General features: G+C 45.3%; 1 protein-coding gene across 6 annotated transcripts in view; it reads left to right on the forward strand.

Moving 5' to 3' along the window:
• Positions 1–14,717, forward strand: part of TENM4 (teneurin transmembrane protein 4) — a 736,252-nt gene that overhangs the window by 121,049 nt on the left and 600,486 nt on the right. The window contains exon 1 of one of the 6 annotated variants that reach the window (XM_036028746.1): positions 3,457–3,790. The exons of the other annotated variants lie outside the window; for them this stretch is intronic. The gene's annotated coding sequence lies outside the window, so the exon portion shown is untranslated. Of the gene's footprint in view, positions 1–3,456; positions 3,791–14,717 lie in introns of those variants that run through there. 6 annotated transcript variants of the gene reach the window in all.

The following is a 14,717-nucleotide window of genomic DNA, read 5'->3' on the forward strand; positions in this document are numbered from 1 at the left end:
TGTGGGGCTGGCAAGTCTATAATCTGTAGTCCAGGCTGATAGACTGGAGATGAAGTAGCTGCAGTCTTGGGTCCACAATCTGCAGGGCAGGCTTGAAGCTCAGGCAGGATGTCCAGGTTGAACCTTGAGTCAGAATTGGTTCTTCCTTGGAAAACCTCAGTTGTCTGGATGAGGTGCACCCACATTAGAGAGGGTAATCTGCTTTACTTAAAGTCAACTGACTATAAATGTTAATCATATCTTTAAAAAATACTTTCACAACAACCTCTACACTACTCTTTGACCAAACACCTGGGCACCAGAGCATAATTTGACATGTAAAATTAACCATTGTGGTCCCGAGAAGCCTTGCCCTAGAGGGTAAGTCACGTTTCTTAGGAAGCTCAGGGGCCTGATGAAGGGCTTACATTGCTACCGAGTCCCCAGACTCGGAATGACCACCAGGTAGGTACATGGCCAGAGAGTAGGTTGATGTTTCAGAGCAACAGTTCACTGCTGGAGTCGAAAGAGCTCCAGATGGATTGTTAGAAGTTCAGTACACTTATTTATTTGTCCGTTCATCCAGCCGTACAGCTGTCCATCCAGCTACTTGGCCATGTTTACTAGATGCTGATTGTATGTTGAGCCTTGGCCCTTTGGGACCAGAGGTAAGAAGGGAAGGGCCACTGCCTTGAGGAGGCGGGCCCATGCAGATACCTCCATTATAGCTAATGGCAAGTTCTTGGTACTAAACTTTCCAGATGTGTTGTGTAGGCTGTGCTTTGTGGAGAGTCCATCAGCCTGAACTGAGGGTCATTATGCGAAAACCTCCCCTGTGAGGTGCCCGTGATTGCAGTCCATTGAATCTTAATCCTTTGTGCATCGTGGGCCCATTTGAAAGTCCAGCACAAGCCATGGAAACTTTTCCCCAAAACAATGCTTGTTCAAATGTTGTGACTGATTTAGGAAGTGCAGATACCGAGCTAAAGCCCCTCAGAGAAATTTCATCTCATCTCAGTGTTAAGGAGAAATGTTTCTATCTCATGACCATGGAAATGTATGAACAATAATGTCTTACTTTCCCTATAGGGCCCTATAGTGAGCACAGGGCCACATCTAGGGGGTCCTGTGGAGAAGATTAACCTCGTTCCTGACTTGATTTTGGTTACCCACCTTTCTGCTTATTTTTTCTTTTTTCTCATCTACTACCAGCTCATGCCAAATTGCTCATTGTTGTGGTTGCATTCGATTCTTTTTACTTTTTTTGTATCCCTTTTAACTGTTTACCCTACTTGGGGGCCACAAGGCAGGTGGAAGGAGGCAAACAGCTGAGAACAATGATGGTCCTACCATGGAGGAGTGACCAAGGTGCTGTGAGACCGCAGAGGGCTGACACCTGACTCAGCCTCTAGGGCCGGGGCCGGTCCAGGCTCATAATCTGTGGGACCCAGCGCAAAGGGAAAATGCAGAGCCCCTTTTAAAGACAGCACCAGCAGAACACTAAGTCAAGCATAGTGCTCTTCTCAGCACAGGCCCTGTGCTATGGCGCAGCTTGCAAGCCCATGAATCCAACCCTGCTTTGGGGCAGGAAGCTGCCCAAGTCAGGTGACACTTGAAAAAGCCAAAGGGAAGGTAGGATTTTGCCAGCAGAGCATAGGAAGGGGGACTATCCGGACAGAGGGAGCAGCTGGTGCTGAGACACAGAGATGTGGGAGTTCAGTCGTGAGAGGGGATGTAGCAGAAGGAGATGCAGGGAAGGTAAAAATAGGTGAGGCCAGAAGGATTTTATAAATCATCAAGAGCCAGTTGCCTATAATTTGTATCAATCCGAACCCTGGAAACTCTATATGAACCTGATTTCCCATAGATTCCAGGCTCCACATAGCCACATTTTGGGCAAAGACACAGGGCATCCTTATCTGCCCTTTCCCTTCCCTTCCAAGCAGCCTGATATTCCCACCATGCACTGGGACAAGCCAAATCGTCCTTGTTAATGTGAAATTCATACACATGCCTCCTGCTCCATGTCCTCAAGCTCCTGGTTGCCCCAAAGTGGCTACTAAGATGGGGAAAGTGCTGAGACACAGTTTTCACTCAGTGTCCCAGTCTTTGTGTGACTTTGAGACATCAACAAGCCCCGTGAATTTCTGCCTGCTCGTTCAGCATCTCCCAAATCGTCTATTTTGTGCCATTCCTGCTTGTACAGAAAGCTGTCAGAGGCGGCCCCATGACTAGTTGTTTCAGCTCAGACAGATTGCCTGCTGCCTCCTGGAGATGTCTGCCTCCTCCTTCCCAGCAAGAGCCAGGCAGTTAACCCCCTTCCTCTTCCCTGCCAGGTCTTACTGCTCTTTTACATCACCTTCTCTGATAAATCATTAGGGACGCCGTGCTGTCAACAGCGTTGCCGTAAACCCTTTCTACAGATCCATAAACGAGATCATGCTCTAAGGAGAAGCATTAAGCAGCGATTTGGGAAGCGTTGGAGGCTGTTTATTTGCCTGAAAATGTAACAGCCCGGATAGTGGGAGGCACATGTGTGTTAAGTCTGAAGGTAGCACTTTTCTCCTTTTCTCAGTTGAGAGACTGTTTTACATAAATCACTCCAGCACCAGGGGTCCTGGTGCATCCAGGCTGGAGGGATGGAAAGAAGGCCCCTGGTTAAAGAAGGCCCCTCACTGTCCTCACAGGTAAACTGAGGCCCAGAGAGGACAAGGGACTTGTCTAAGGATGCACAGCTAGCAGATGGTGAGCCGATCTCCACACCAGGTCTCCCGCTCCTGAGCTGTAATCGTGACTAGGATAAATTCTATTGCCCTCTTAGCTGTGTGTCTGTGAGCCAATCTGTTAACTTCTCTGGGCCTCACTTTCCCCATCTATGAATCAAGGCTGCCACCACCTTTTTTTTCAAGATTGACAAGAGCATGCTAAGGGAAGCATTTATGCAGAGGCACCTGGGTTAGTCCTTAGCCATATGACTTTGGGCAGGTTGTACAACCTATGTGAGCTTTAGTTTCCTCATTTCCAAAATAAAGTCAGTTGGGAAAATTTAAAAATCTGGATTTCAACAGTGCTGGGAACATTGTAAGCACTATCTAAATGTTAGTTATTTTCATTATTATTATCCTCATTATGGGTTTAGCGTAAGCAAGCCCTAAGTAATTATTTTTTCCCTTGGGGTAGGCAGAGTTGCAATGTGACTAGAATAAACACTCTGGATATAAGTGACCATGAGTTTTAAACCTCGTTCTGCCACTTCCGGTAGTGTGACACTGGCGGGGCATGCTTCTCTGCCTTTGTGAGCCTTAGTTGCCTCATCCAAGAAGTGGGATAGCTGTAGTCAAGAGCTGCTTGTGAGGGCTGGAAATGACTGTCACATTGGTTGTACTAAAATGTTTATAGTGGTTATTATTTCTTTCTCAACTGCAATTCTGAGTGACTTCAAAGTGAAATTCCTCCAGGCCAAGAGCAGGCGGCCCCACCTGCATCCGGGTCTGTGGCTGTAGGAGCTGTTGCCCACAGTTGAGGTAGTTTGCATCATGCAGCTGTGCTCCGTGTTCTGTGCCATGGAGGCATGATGAAAAAGCAGCTAAGATGCACAGCCCAGGGATCTTGGCTCAGCGGGTGACTGAAACCTCTGCAGGTAAACACTGAGTGCAAACTCTTGCATTCAGGTATAATCTTTGAATTTTACCAGAGGTAGAAGACTGCAGAGAGGAGAGGAGGTGAGCCAGTGGGTTCTGAACCCTCCCTGTCCTACCAAAGGTGGATCATGTTATTCTTGCCCTGCTGGGACCTTGTATCACAGTGGAAGGTAGGTGGACACTGTATAGAGGGAGTGAGCTAACTTTTAGGCCCAGTTATCACTGGGGGAGCCTCCTCTACGCAGTAGGAACATCTTATCAGCCAACTGCATGCCCTGTTGGGGTGCTCACCTTGTGTGGGCTCAGGGCATAGGGACAGGGCTTCGGGATAAGACACATTGGAAGGTTGTTGGCTTAGTGTGTGGGATCATCTATGATTTTACCGAACGATAGAGAATGTGATGGTCAGTACTGGGCAAGACATCTGAACTCGCCTGCATCTTTATGATGTGGAAATATGGCACTGTGCTCATGTTAGGTATCTAGTTTGTATCATCCCCTCTTCACTATTCCTTGGTTAAAGGAAAAAGAGTTTGTCATTTATTAGCACAGAGACACGAAAGTTTAAATTTGGCTGCACATTGAAGCAGTTTCTCCAGTATGTCTAAATTAATTGCCCATTTGGTGGAAAAACTTAAGTTGTAGATATTTGACTTTTTACTGACAGAGATGGTGATTTTATATGAATGTTCTCAATTGCAGATTTAAGTTGTTTGTTTATTGCTATGAAAGAAAGGGAGATACTGCTCATTTAAATGCTTCCTTTGTGTGCTCTTGGTTGACTTTAGGTCTCTGGGCTCAGAAGGGTGAGCCAACCCTTCTGAGATGGCAACTGGGAACAGCCAGATCTTCTTTTCTCATGTTTCTCCAGTCATTTTGCCCTGAAGGATAGTGGGGGTTCATGAACCAGGAGTATAGTGCATTTCTCACAACATATGTGTGATGTCCTGATTTAAGAAAAAAGAGGTTTGGAGTCAAACCTTTCAACACTGCCACTCATCTGTCTGTGACTCTAAGCAAGTTACCTAATATTTCTGAGCCTCAACGGCCTGATCTCTAAAATGGGGGTGATATTAGTCCCAACCTACCTTACGGGGTTTAATCAAGATAAATGAGACAATGCACACAAAGCTCTCGGCACGGTCACTGGCACACGGTAGGTACTGAAGCGCCACAGCAATGACACTGTAGCTGTGGTCCCCACTGCTGCTGCCTGAATTGGATGAGTTTAAACACTCAGTTAAAGACTCATATCCATGGCAAATGGCTGCCCAGCCTGGTTGCCTGCCCCTCCCCTCTGGTAAAGGTCCTGGGAAGTTGTGGAATGCCTTCGTACTGACTTACAGGAACTGATTGTTTACTTTTCAGGGATTTTGTGCAATAGATAGTAAGCACGCTTTACTAAATTAAATGATAAAAACTTAGGCTTAAATAAATTACAGGGTGGGGCAAAAGTAGGTTTAAGTTGTTCATATGGAAAATAATGCAATGATTAATAAATAATAATACAAGAATGAGCTCTGCATTTCACGTACTCACAACTGTGTACCTAATTTTGCCCCACCCTGTACATCAAAGATAAAGGGAATGAATACTTGACATTTATCACTTCCCGATTATTTTACTACATTATATATTGCCCCTGAGATTACTTACACTCATTTTGTCTGTGTGGTGGAAATAATATTCCCAGCTCCACTTTCAATGACTCTACCCTGAGAGCTTGAAATCAGCCATGGCAGGAGAATTCAAAACCCAGAAATCAGAAAATGCTTCAAATCAGGGCTTTTGTTTTGTTGTGTTGTGTTTTCCTGGAGAACCAGTTGTTAAATGTTTACTAGCACTCCTTTGGGTAAAACTTACTAATAAGGTTGGAGGTTTCATTGTTAGACAAGTGCTGATGGGCAGAAAAATTTTTATTGCATTGAAATGTTTTCCATCTAGCTTGAATTTCACTTACATTTTTCCATGTTTTTTTTCTTTTTTAACTGGTGAAAAGCCATAAATAAATACCCTGGTCCAAGTCAACGTTGAGGCACCTCATTGCATTCACCCCCCGCCCCCCCACCCTCTTCACAGTGCATGGAACGTGGTGACAGTAATGGAGACATTACTGGTACGTTAAATTGACTGTCTTTGTATTCAGATCAAGATTTTTTTAAAAGGTTATTTTTTAGATGGGGCTTTTTCTCTCTAAGGATGAACCAGTTTCAGAAATGCTTAAATTGTGATATTGAAGAAATCCGGCTTCAGAGTTGAATTGTACTTAGATTTCCCCACTTTGAATACATGCTGTTTGACTCTTTTTAAAACTCTCTGACTGAATGGAGGGAAGACAGGTCTCATTTGGGGCCAGTACGGAAAGCCAGTCCCTTTCCAGAGATCCCTCTCTGGAAGTGACCAGCTACCCACACAGGGCAGTCCCTGCAGTGCCAGACAAAGCCTGGGGGTGATGTCAGCCTTCTCAGATACAAGACCTAGGGAGAGGAGAGCAGCAACTTGAGAAAATCACCGGAAGCCATGGGAAAGAAGGTTATCGTAAAATGCTGGGGTTTCTGGAACTGAGGCGGAAAAGCAGCTGAACAAGGTCACACTTGGTCAGCTTGGTTTGAGCTTTGAAGCCAGACTTGTCTGCAGTTCGGATTGTGGTTGTGTTGCTCTGTGACCTTGGGCTAACCGTCCCTGAGCTTTCATTTTACCATCTCTGAAGATAGGGATTGTAATTCTCATGCTATTGTTTGTCAAGTGGATTAAGTAAAGATATGAAGGCCCAGGAGCAGCGTACTGTACCACATGTAAGCATTAGCCATCCTCTTTTCATGGTAAAGGTCATGCCAACTAATGTAGGGTTTGAGGGACTTAAAATGCCCTAAAAATGTTAGGTTCCCTGTCTGCATCAAACATGATTTGCCTTATAGATTGTAGAAATATATTATTACGTTATCATTTGATTATTGAAAAAATAAACTAAAGCTGTTCAAGTTGTCCTTATCAGAGCTCATGAGAGAGGAGACGGTCATTTTGACTCTGCTGTCTTGCAGAACAAAATGCAAGTTTGGGTCCACGGAGTTGTGTCTTCCTAGGAGCTGAAACCATATGTGGGTGTTAACAAACTTTTTGTCCCACACCATGACCTTGCACAATTGCCCAAAGTGCAAATATGAAGCTCAATGTTTTATAAACTTCCCTAGCCTGGGAAGAAATTATTTTAAAAGTCATTTTTTGTCATCTCCCATTAGGCACCAATTTTCCAAGCAAAACAGAACGTAGGACACTGTTGAATAAATGAAGTTACAGACACGTGGCAAGAGGTTAATAACTCCCATTGCCGAGTTCTGAGAGAAAAATCACAGTGTCACTTCTGCTGTTGACATTCTGTTCTATGTCACCTCTTGAAGCAAACAAAATGGCTGTGCCTTTTAAAAAGGCCTCTTTTCTTTCTTTTCGGAGTTCTTTAGAATTGCTCCTCCTAATGATTTGGTTGATGGCAAGCAGTGGGAAACCTGGCCTTGGTGAGGAGCCAGTGACTCTAAGTCCTGGGCACTCCCCACTCTTTGCCCGCCCTCCTCCAGCTTCCCTGGAAGGGGTGGTAGCAAACCACCAGAGAGGTGAGGGAGTCCCTAAGTACAAAAACATCAACTGCAGGTGTGGAGAAATACAAACTCACTACAATGTTTGTTCTAAAAGTTTACAACATTGTATTGAAATTAAAAGGAAACTAAGAGCACTTAAGTCTACAAACAATAACACTCAAATCCAGTCCCCTCTGCTATGTATGTATCCATGCATCTATTTATGTATTTACTTATTTTTTTTACCTTCTCCCATGATCTTTCAGCATATACCTCTTCAGCAGGCCCAGTCTCAGCTTCCCATTCTCTTCCTCTATTGACCTATGACCTTCTTTTCTCCAACACTCACCTGGCTCAGAGTCCTGGGAGATACTGGATAAGAATCACCCATGTCCCAGGGTTAGGAGAAACAAGCAGTGGCTTTTAGACTTTGTTTAAAATGCAACTCACAGGAATAACTACGTCCTGGATCCTGTTCTGTATGCCCCGATCTGTAATAACACGACTTGCCCTTAAGTGGGATAAACGCCAACATTTTAAAATTCTTTTCTGTTCCAGTCCATTCTTTTCTTTGAAAATGCTGTTTCCAATGAGCTAATTTAACTTTTTGACTCCCAAATGAGATGGAACCTACAGCTTTGAAAACACTGGCCTAGAACAGCACACCCGAGACTTCACTGGGCACAGAGATCACCCAGACGCTGGATAAGTGGCAGATTCTGATGCTCTAGGTCTGGGGTGCCGTCCACAATCCTGCATTCCCAACCAGCTCCCAGGGGACATTGACACTGCTTATCTACAGACCACAGGTTGAACAGCCTGGTTCTCTAGCACAGGGACTGTTCAGCACCATGGACAGGAGGCCATTCCCACCAACCAGCAAACCTTTGAGTCACCCTAGTGTTTGACCTCTCTGCAAGGCATGTGTCACCATTGAGGGGGCACTTTACAGAGGCTGCCTGACCATGCAGAAGTAACTCTCTCTGTCCAACTCTCTTTCTCTCTGAGTGGCGGAACCCTTGGAGCAGTGTCCCGGCCAAGGACTGGGGAGCATGGAGTTTAGGGCTGGGGACCCTGAGGAGCTCTGCTCATAAGAAATAGTGCAGCCCTGGCTGGATAGCTCCATTGGTTAGAGTGTCATCCCAAAATGCCAAGGTTGTGGGTTCAATACCTGGTCAAGGCACATACAAGAATCAACCAATGACTTCATAAGTAAGTGAAATGACAAATTGATGTCTCTCTCTCTCCTACCCCCACCCCCCGCAATAAATAAAGTTAAAAAATAAAAAGACATAGAGACATAGTCCAGCTTTTCTCAGTTCCCTCCTGGTTGCCCTGGTTTGCTCCTACCTGGTGACTCACTGTACCTCTGTCTTTATTCGGAATCTTCCAGAAAAGGCTCAGAATGCCCTTCCTTCAGCTCCTCCTTCTGGTGAATGCCTACACTGTCACTAAATGATGAGGCAATCTCTTTCCTGTTGTGTGTGTTCCCCTTACCTTTTGTACATAACTCTGTTGGGGACCTAAGCATATATTATTAAATACATTTCTGTGTTCATAGCATCCCCCAAATATACCGGTCTTTCATGGCCCTGGTTACATTACAATCATCTGTGGAGCTTTCACAAAGTGCTGATGCCCAGGCCTCACCTCAGACCAATTAAATCACAATCTCTGGGTATGACACCTGGGCAGCAGAATTTCTTTTCTTTTTTTTTTTTTTAGATTTTTAAATTTTTATTTATATTTTTTTAGAGAGGGAAGGGAGGGAGAAAGAGAGAGAGAGAAACATCAATGTGCAGTTGCTGGGGGTCATGGCCTGCAACCCAGGCATGTACCCTGGCTGGGAATCAAACCTGCGGCATTTTGGTTCACAGCCCGCGCTCAATCCACTGAGCTATGCCAGCCAGGGCTAGCAGCATTTCTTAAAGTTCCATAAGTCAGGGCTGAAAATTACTGCATTAGTCTGTGAGCTCCATGAGGATATAGATATGTCTTTCTCATCTGTTCTTCCCCTCATCCCTCCCTCCTCCTCCTCTTCTTCCTCATTTTTACCTCTTCCAGCACAATAGCACAATCTCCTAGACTTTTGTTAGGAGTCTAATGAATAAGTAACTAACATAACTAGCTAAAATTTCCTTAGCACCTACTATGTGCCAGGTGGTAAAGGCTAGCTTTTCCCCTGCATTATCTCACTAGTACTCACAATGGACCTATAAAGTCGATCTTATTTGTTGCAGTCTGCAGAGGAAGGAACTGGGGCTTAGAAAGGTTAAATCACTTAGCAAGGTCACACAGCAAGGGGCACAGCCAGAGTCTGAACTTGATCTGGGTGTACTGGGCTGTTTGGAACTGGCACCCTAGGGTGCTCAAGCTCAAGCCCCTTCACCTTTTGTCAAGGGGGACACAAAGCCACAGGTAAACTGAATTCATTGCTCTCCACCATCAATTTTCCTAGAGTTTTAGGGAAAATACAGAATCTTATTAATATTATACTATTATATTTTTAAATAATAAGACCCTTTATTAATGCCTTCTGCCTGCCAGGCACTGTGCTTAGTGATTAACATCCTTCACCTTCATTACCCACTTGAGCTTCATGGCAACACTGTGAGACAGGCATTGCCATTTCTACTTTGCAGATAGGAAAATTGAGGCTTAGAGAAGGTTAAGTGGCTTCTGCAAGGTCACCAGGCCTGAAAGTGGCAAGTCACATTTGAACCCAGGTTTTCCTGACTGCAAAGACAGTCTCCCTTAATGGCTCTGCCCATTCTGTATTTGCAAACCATGTGCAGCATGTTTATCTCATTAGATTCTCAGAGCTCGACAGAGAGACGGATGACAGGATTGGAAGACAGGCTGGGGCTGCAGAGTGGAGGGTGAGGGATTATAGGGATTGGCCATCTGGGAGAGGAGAACATAAGTGGGGTCTCCACACACCAGAGGGCTTCACATTGAAAGTGGAAGTGGCTCAGCCTTTACTTGCGTCTCCAGAGTTGCCAGCATTCACAGTATCCCTCTCAAGAGAGTGGGGGAAGCAAGTCCAAGGCAGGGCCATCACTCTGCCTGCTTGCGGAGGGAAACAGAGGGCCCTCTTGTTGCCTCTAGAGCTCCACAATGATAGATGGAGGGCCATTTGTTGAGCCAGAAGCCATCATTCATGGAGGACAGTGGCCCACTGGGACCCAACACATTTGAGGAAGAGCATGGAGCAGACAGAAGCAGGATTATGTGGAACAAAGGCAAAGGAAATTTGTTAGGAGTCTGATTTCCAGAGCTTTGAAATAGGCAGGGATGAAGCTTTTCCCGCACAAGAGTTATTAGAAAATGAATTTAGAGCAAGTTCGCTGGCTTCCTGGTGTCCATTACCAGCAAACATTGGAAATGATTGTGCGGGACTTAGCAGAGGATTATCCATTTAGAAAGCCTCACATAGGGTATCTTCTGATGGGGAGGGAGGGTCTGGTGCATGTAATTCACTATGCTTCCTGGTGAAGCACTGAAGTGGGGAGACCTGGACCCATAACTTCAGAACCATCAGCTGGGGTTCTCTTTGTCTATCCAGAGTCCTGGTCCCTTTGCACAAGGTCTGGGAATAAACAAGCCAAAAGATTAATTTCACTTGGCTTTCGAATCATATTCTGAAGTACTAGGACACCATACTCTGTTTTGTAATCTGTGGAAAAGTTAACATTGCTTGTATGAAAGGGGACTTACAGTTCCAAAGCAGCTGAGGTCAGGGAAGAATGATGTAGGCTTCACTTCCTTGCCTTCTAGTTCCGGGTCCAGGAGCTTCATCAGCCTTACAAAAGGATTATTTCTGACGGTGCCTAAGGATGGGGTAGTCTGGAAGACAAATTGACTGTGTAGGAGCCTTACTGACTATAGGAATAGGTGGGCAGCTAGTCCCGCTGGTAACAACATACAGCTCTTAAGTCTAGACTTGCTGCTAAGAATGAATTAGCTCTCCCTGACAGAGAAGGCTGTGTGGGGTGGGGGCTGGTGCATCTCATTAAGAGGAGAACAACCCACTTCAGAATGTGCTTGTGGCAGGCTTGGCAGGGACAGTATCCACTCTGCCAGGTGCTTTTCCCATCTTGTGTCTCACCATGCCTGGTGGCAGCCTTCCAACAGAGGGGTGTTGGGAGCACTTGCTAATTGAGCCCTTGCTGACTGCCTCGTTCTTTGCAAGGCACTGAGGATATGAAGATGAATGAACCCAGGGGTGGTATTGTTCAGTGGTTAAGATCGTCTTTGCTAGAGCCATTTGCCCTAGATTCAAGCAGGAGCCCTGCCACTTGCTTGAACTTGGGCCTATTACCTGACCTCTCTGTGACTCAGGTTCTTTATTAAAAAAATGGGAGTACTTAAAGGAGGCTATGAGCATTCAGTAAACTAATATATGTAAAGCTTTAAATAAGCTAATATATGCACAGCATTTACAATAATGCACAGCAATAATAAGTGTTACATTTTGCTTTCTGTTCTTTTTATTGTTATTATTATCATCATGATTTGACATATATTTACTGAAACACATTCTATGTGAGCTCTGTGTGGTGTGCCAGGGAGGTGGCAGTGAACAGGGCAAGGCCCCTACCCTCACGTTCTCACAGTGTTGAGGAGCCAGCCGTGTGAATGGCTACATGGCGGGAAGTGATATGTCCCCTGGGAAAGATTCAGATGGAGTGCTGTGGGAAGCTGTAGGTGGGAGAGATGAAGACCAGCCGGGTGGGCCAAGGAGACCTTCCTCGGTCTGAGGAGGGAGCACTCATCCTGGGCCTTGAAAGATGGGGAGGAATTACTCACATGGAGTCAGCAGGTTGAGGGTCTGCACTGTCTCTGCCTTGGAGGAGCACTCCTTCATGTGAGAGTACGTGGAGACCTTAAAGCTTCAGAGACTCACTCATGGCCCTGCAGCCAGTCAAACATCCCAGGGAAGAAAAGAAGAACAGAACACAAATGGACTGATACTCTTAGCATCATGAGATTTTTGAGGAGAGAGATGCAACAGGGGCTTGAATTGCAAGGAAATGCTTCTCGAGTGGGTGGGGAGCAGTCACCAGAAGGGTTTGGATTCTTCCAGGAGAGGAACAGCGTGAGCAAATGTTCAGAGGCAGGAATGGGCAGAACACATTGAGAGAAGGGTCAGCAGACCTGAGTGGAGGCTACCAAGTGCATGCTGGGTGGGGACATTAGCCAGTTCGATTACAGAGAGCTCAAGAATTTAAGCTCAAGTATTGGGCTTCGGTCTTCAAGAAAGATACTGACAGACAAATTTTGATTTCATTCTGAAGATTTTTATGAGCTCATAAAAAACTACATATTGTGCACTTGTAAAATATTAGCCCAATCAATAAAGTATTGGGTTGGCCAAAAAGTCTGTTATGTTTCTTCCATAAAATAAAAGATACATTTTTTTTCATTTTCACCAATAACTATTGATTTGGATGTTTTAAGTATGTCGGCTATATCCCACTTTTGGCTTCTAGTGGGGTGCTGCTAAGCATCTTCCAATGCATAAGAAAGCCCCACAGCAAAGAATTACTTGGCCAAAGTGTCAATAGTACCAAGAAACTTTGTAAACCGCTTTTGACGCATTCAATCAGTCACAGCACCTTCTCCAAAAACTGCACAAACCTTTTTATTTTTGCATTTCAGTTGCATTTTTACCATCTTGAAATAACAAAGCATAATACATTGGAAGTATTGCATATTTTCTTTCATCTTTAATATTAAAATGACTTCACAAAAATTCACTAATTTTGATAATTTTTTTAAATACACACTGATGTGACAGCTGTCACAATACCATCTAACAAAATTGTCTTCAATGAAGTTAAAGATGACTAAACACTACTAGAACCGTTGAACAGAAAAAACATAATGGACTTTTTGTCCAACCCAGTGGGATGAGAAAGGTCCAATGGAGGCCAAGCCCAAGGAAATAAATAGCACATCCACTGTACTGGCCCCCTCCGTGCCTCTGCTGCCTCCAGCTCTCAGTCCCCAACAGCTTTCAAGTGACGGTGGCAGGGAATGGGGTGACCAGCATGCAGTGTGCGGACACTACTGGCTAGATGCCCTATGTCTGTGTACTTGATCTTCACCATAGAAGCCCTATGCAGAGAAACCCAGTGTCAGAGTGGTTATGTGAGCTTGAGACTTGAGTCTCTCTGACTCCAAACCTCTCTCTCATCCACTGACAGTACAGGGAATGCTATGAAGCTGGGAATGCCCAGTGCACCCACTGAGCAATCAGACTGGTGTCGGTGTGTTAGCCGTGCCATTCACCATCCCCCTTCTCTGTCCCACCTCACTGCAGCTGCAGCTATTAATAGAAGGCTGATGACGGAACGAATGAACCTGCATGTGGGCCTCTGTCTCCAAGTAGGCACCCTCTAAAACAAAGTTTTCTATGGGTACCATGAAAATGTAAATAATATTTAAAAAGTAAACCCTAAAGGAAGCAGAACAGTGTCTCCCTCCTACCCACTCCATTGCTGAAGTGACTGGGGAGGTGGGGGAGGAGCTTGGGGATCCTCTTCTGTCTGATGCATTTTATTCCTTTTCCCAGAGAGACCTCACAGTGAGCACCTTGTCTCAAGTTCCCAGACCTGTGGCAATGGCAGGTCTGGAACCTCAGGGCTGGGGTGGGAGTAGGGAAATAATTCATTCAAAGCTCCACCTTGCTGCTTCGTGTCTGGTATAAGTAATGGTTGGACCAGGCAAGGTGAAGGAAATTACATTGTGGCAGTGAGGATGTGGATAGGATGGAAAGAACTCTGGAGATGTGTGGATTGGCTTCAGTCCTGCCTTTCTGCCGTGGCTTTCTTATTGCACACCTGTAAACTATGAAGTCAGTGTATTACCTACTTCAGGAGTTCCTGGGAATTAAGTGAGGCAGTGTGACAAAGTGTCCACTGTGGAGCCTGACACATATGGATTTCCAGGAACAACTTTGATTGCTGCCTCATTTGTCTGCAAGAGGGATGATCAAAGTTACCATGTACCGTCATTACCAGCGTTTTGGCTGGTCTTTGATGTGGTAGAACCAAAGTCTCTATTTGATCCTAGACTTGGGACCAGCTGGCATGTTAACTTCATATCAAGAAGGTGGTGGTGAGCTTTCCCCTGATGGTCTTTATTTGCCACCTCCTTATGCCACTCAAGACGGACTTACATGTACATTGCTCATGGCTTCATTCAGCAGAGGGTTGTAGAGTCTTTCCCTTGTGCCAGGCCCTGTGCTGGGCTCTGAGTGACAGAGCTGCAGTCGCCCTGGGCCAGAGGGGCAGACACATATGCCAACAGTGGCAGTCCTGTGTGGCAAGTGCTCTGGTTGATGGGGGCAGAGGAAGGGGGCAAGGCAGGTTCCCAAAGCTGATCTTGAAGGTCCAGTCAGAGATGGCCAGATGAAGGAGGGAACTGTGAACTGCAGCATTGGGCTGCAGAGAATATGACACATTCAAAAAACTGAGTGGCTCTGTTGGTGGTTTTAGATGAGGAAACTGATGCTTTGAGA

Source organism: Phyllostomus discolor, chromosome 6, assembly GCF_004126475.2.
Source record: "Phyllostomus discolor isolate MPI-MPIP mPhyDis1 chromosome 6, mPhyDis1.pri.v3, whole genome shotgun sequence".
In the NCBI taxonomy this organism is placed as follows: Eukaryota; Metazoa; Chordata; class Mammalia; order Chiroptera; family Phyllostomidae; genus Phyllostomus; species Phyllostomus discolor.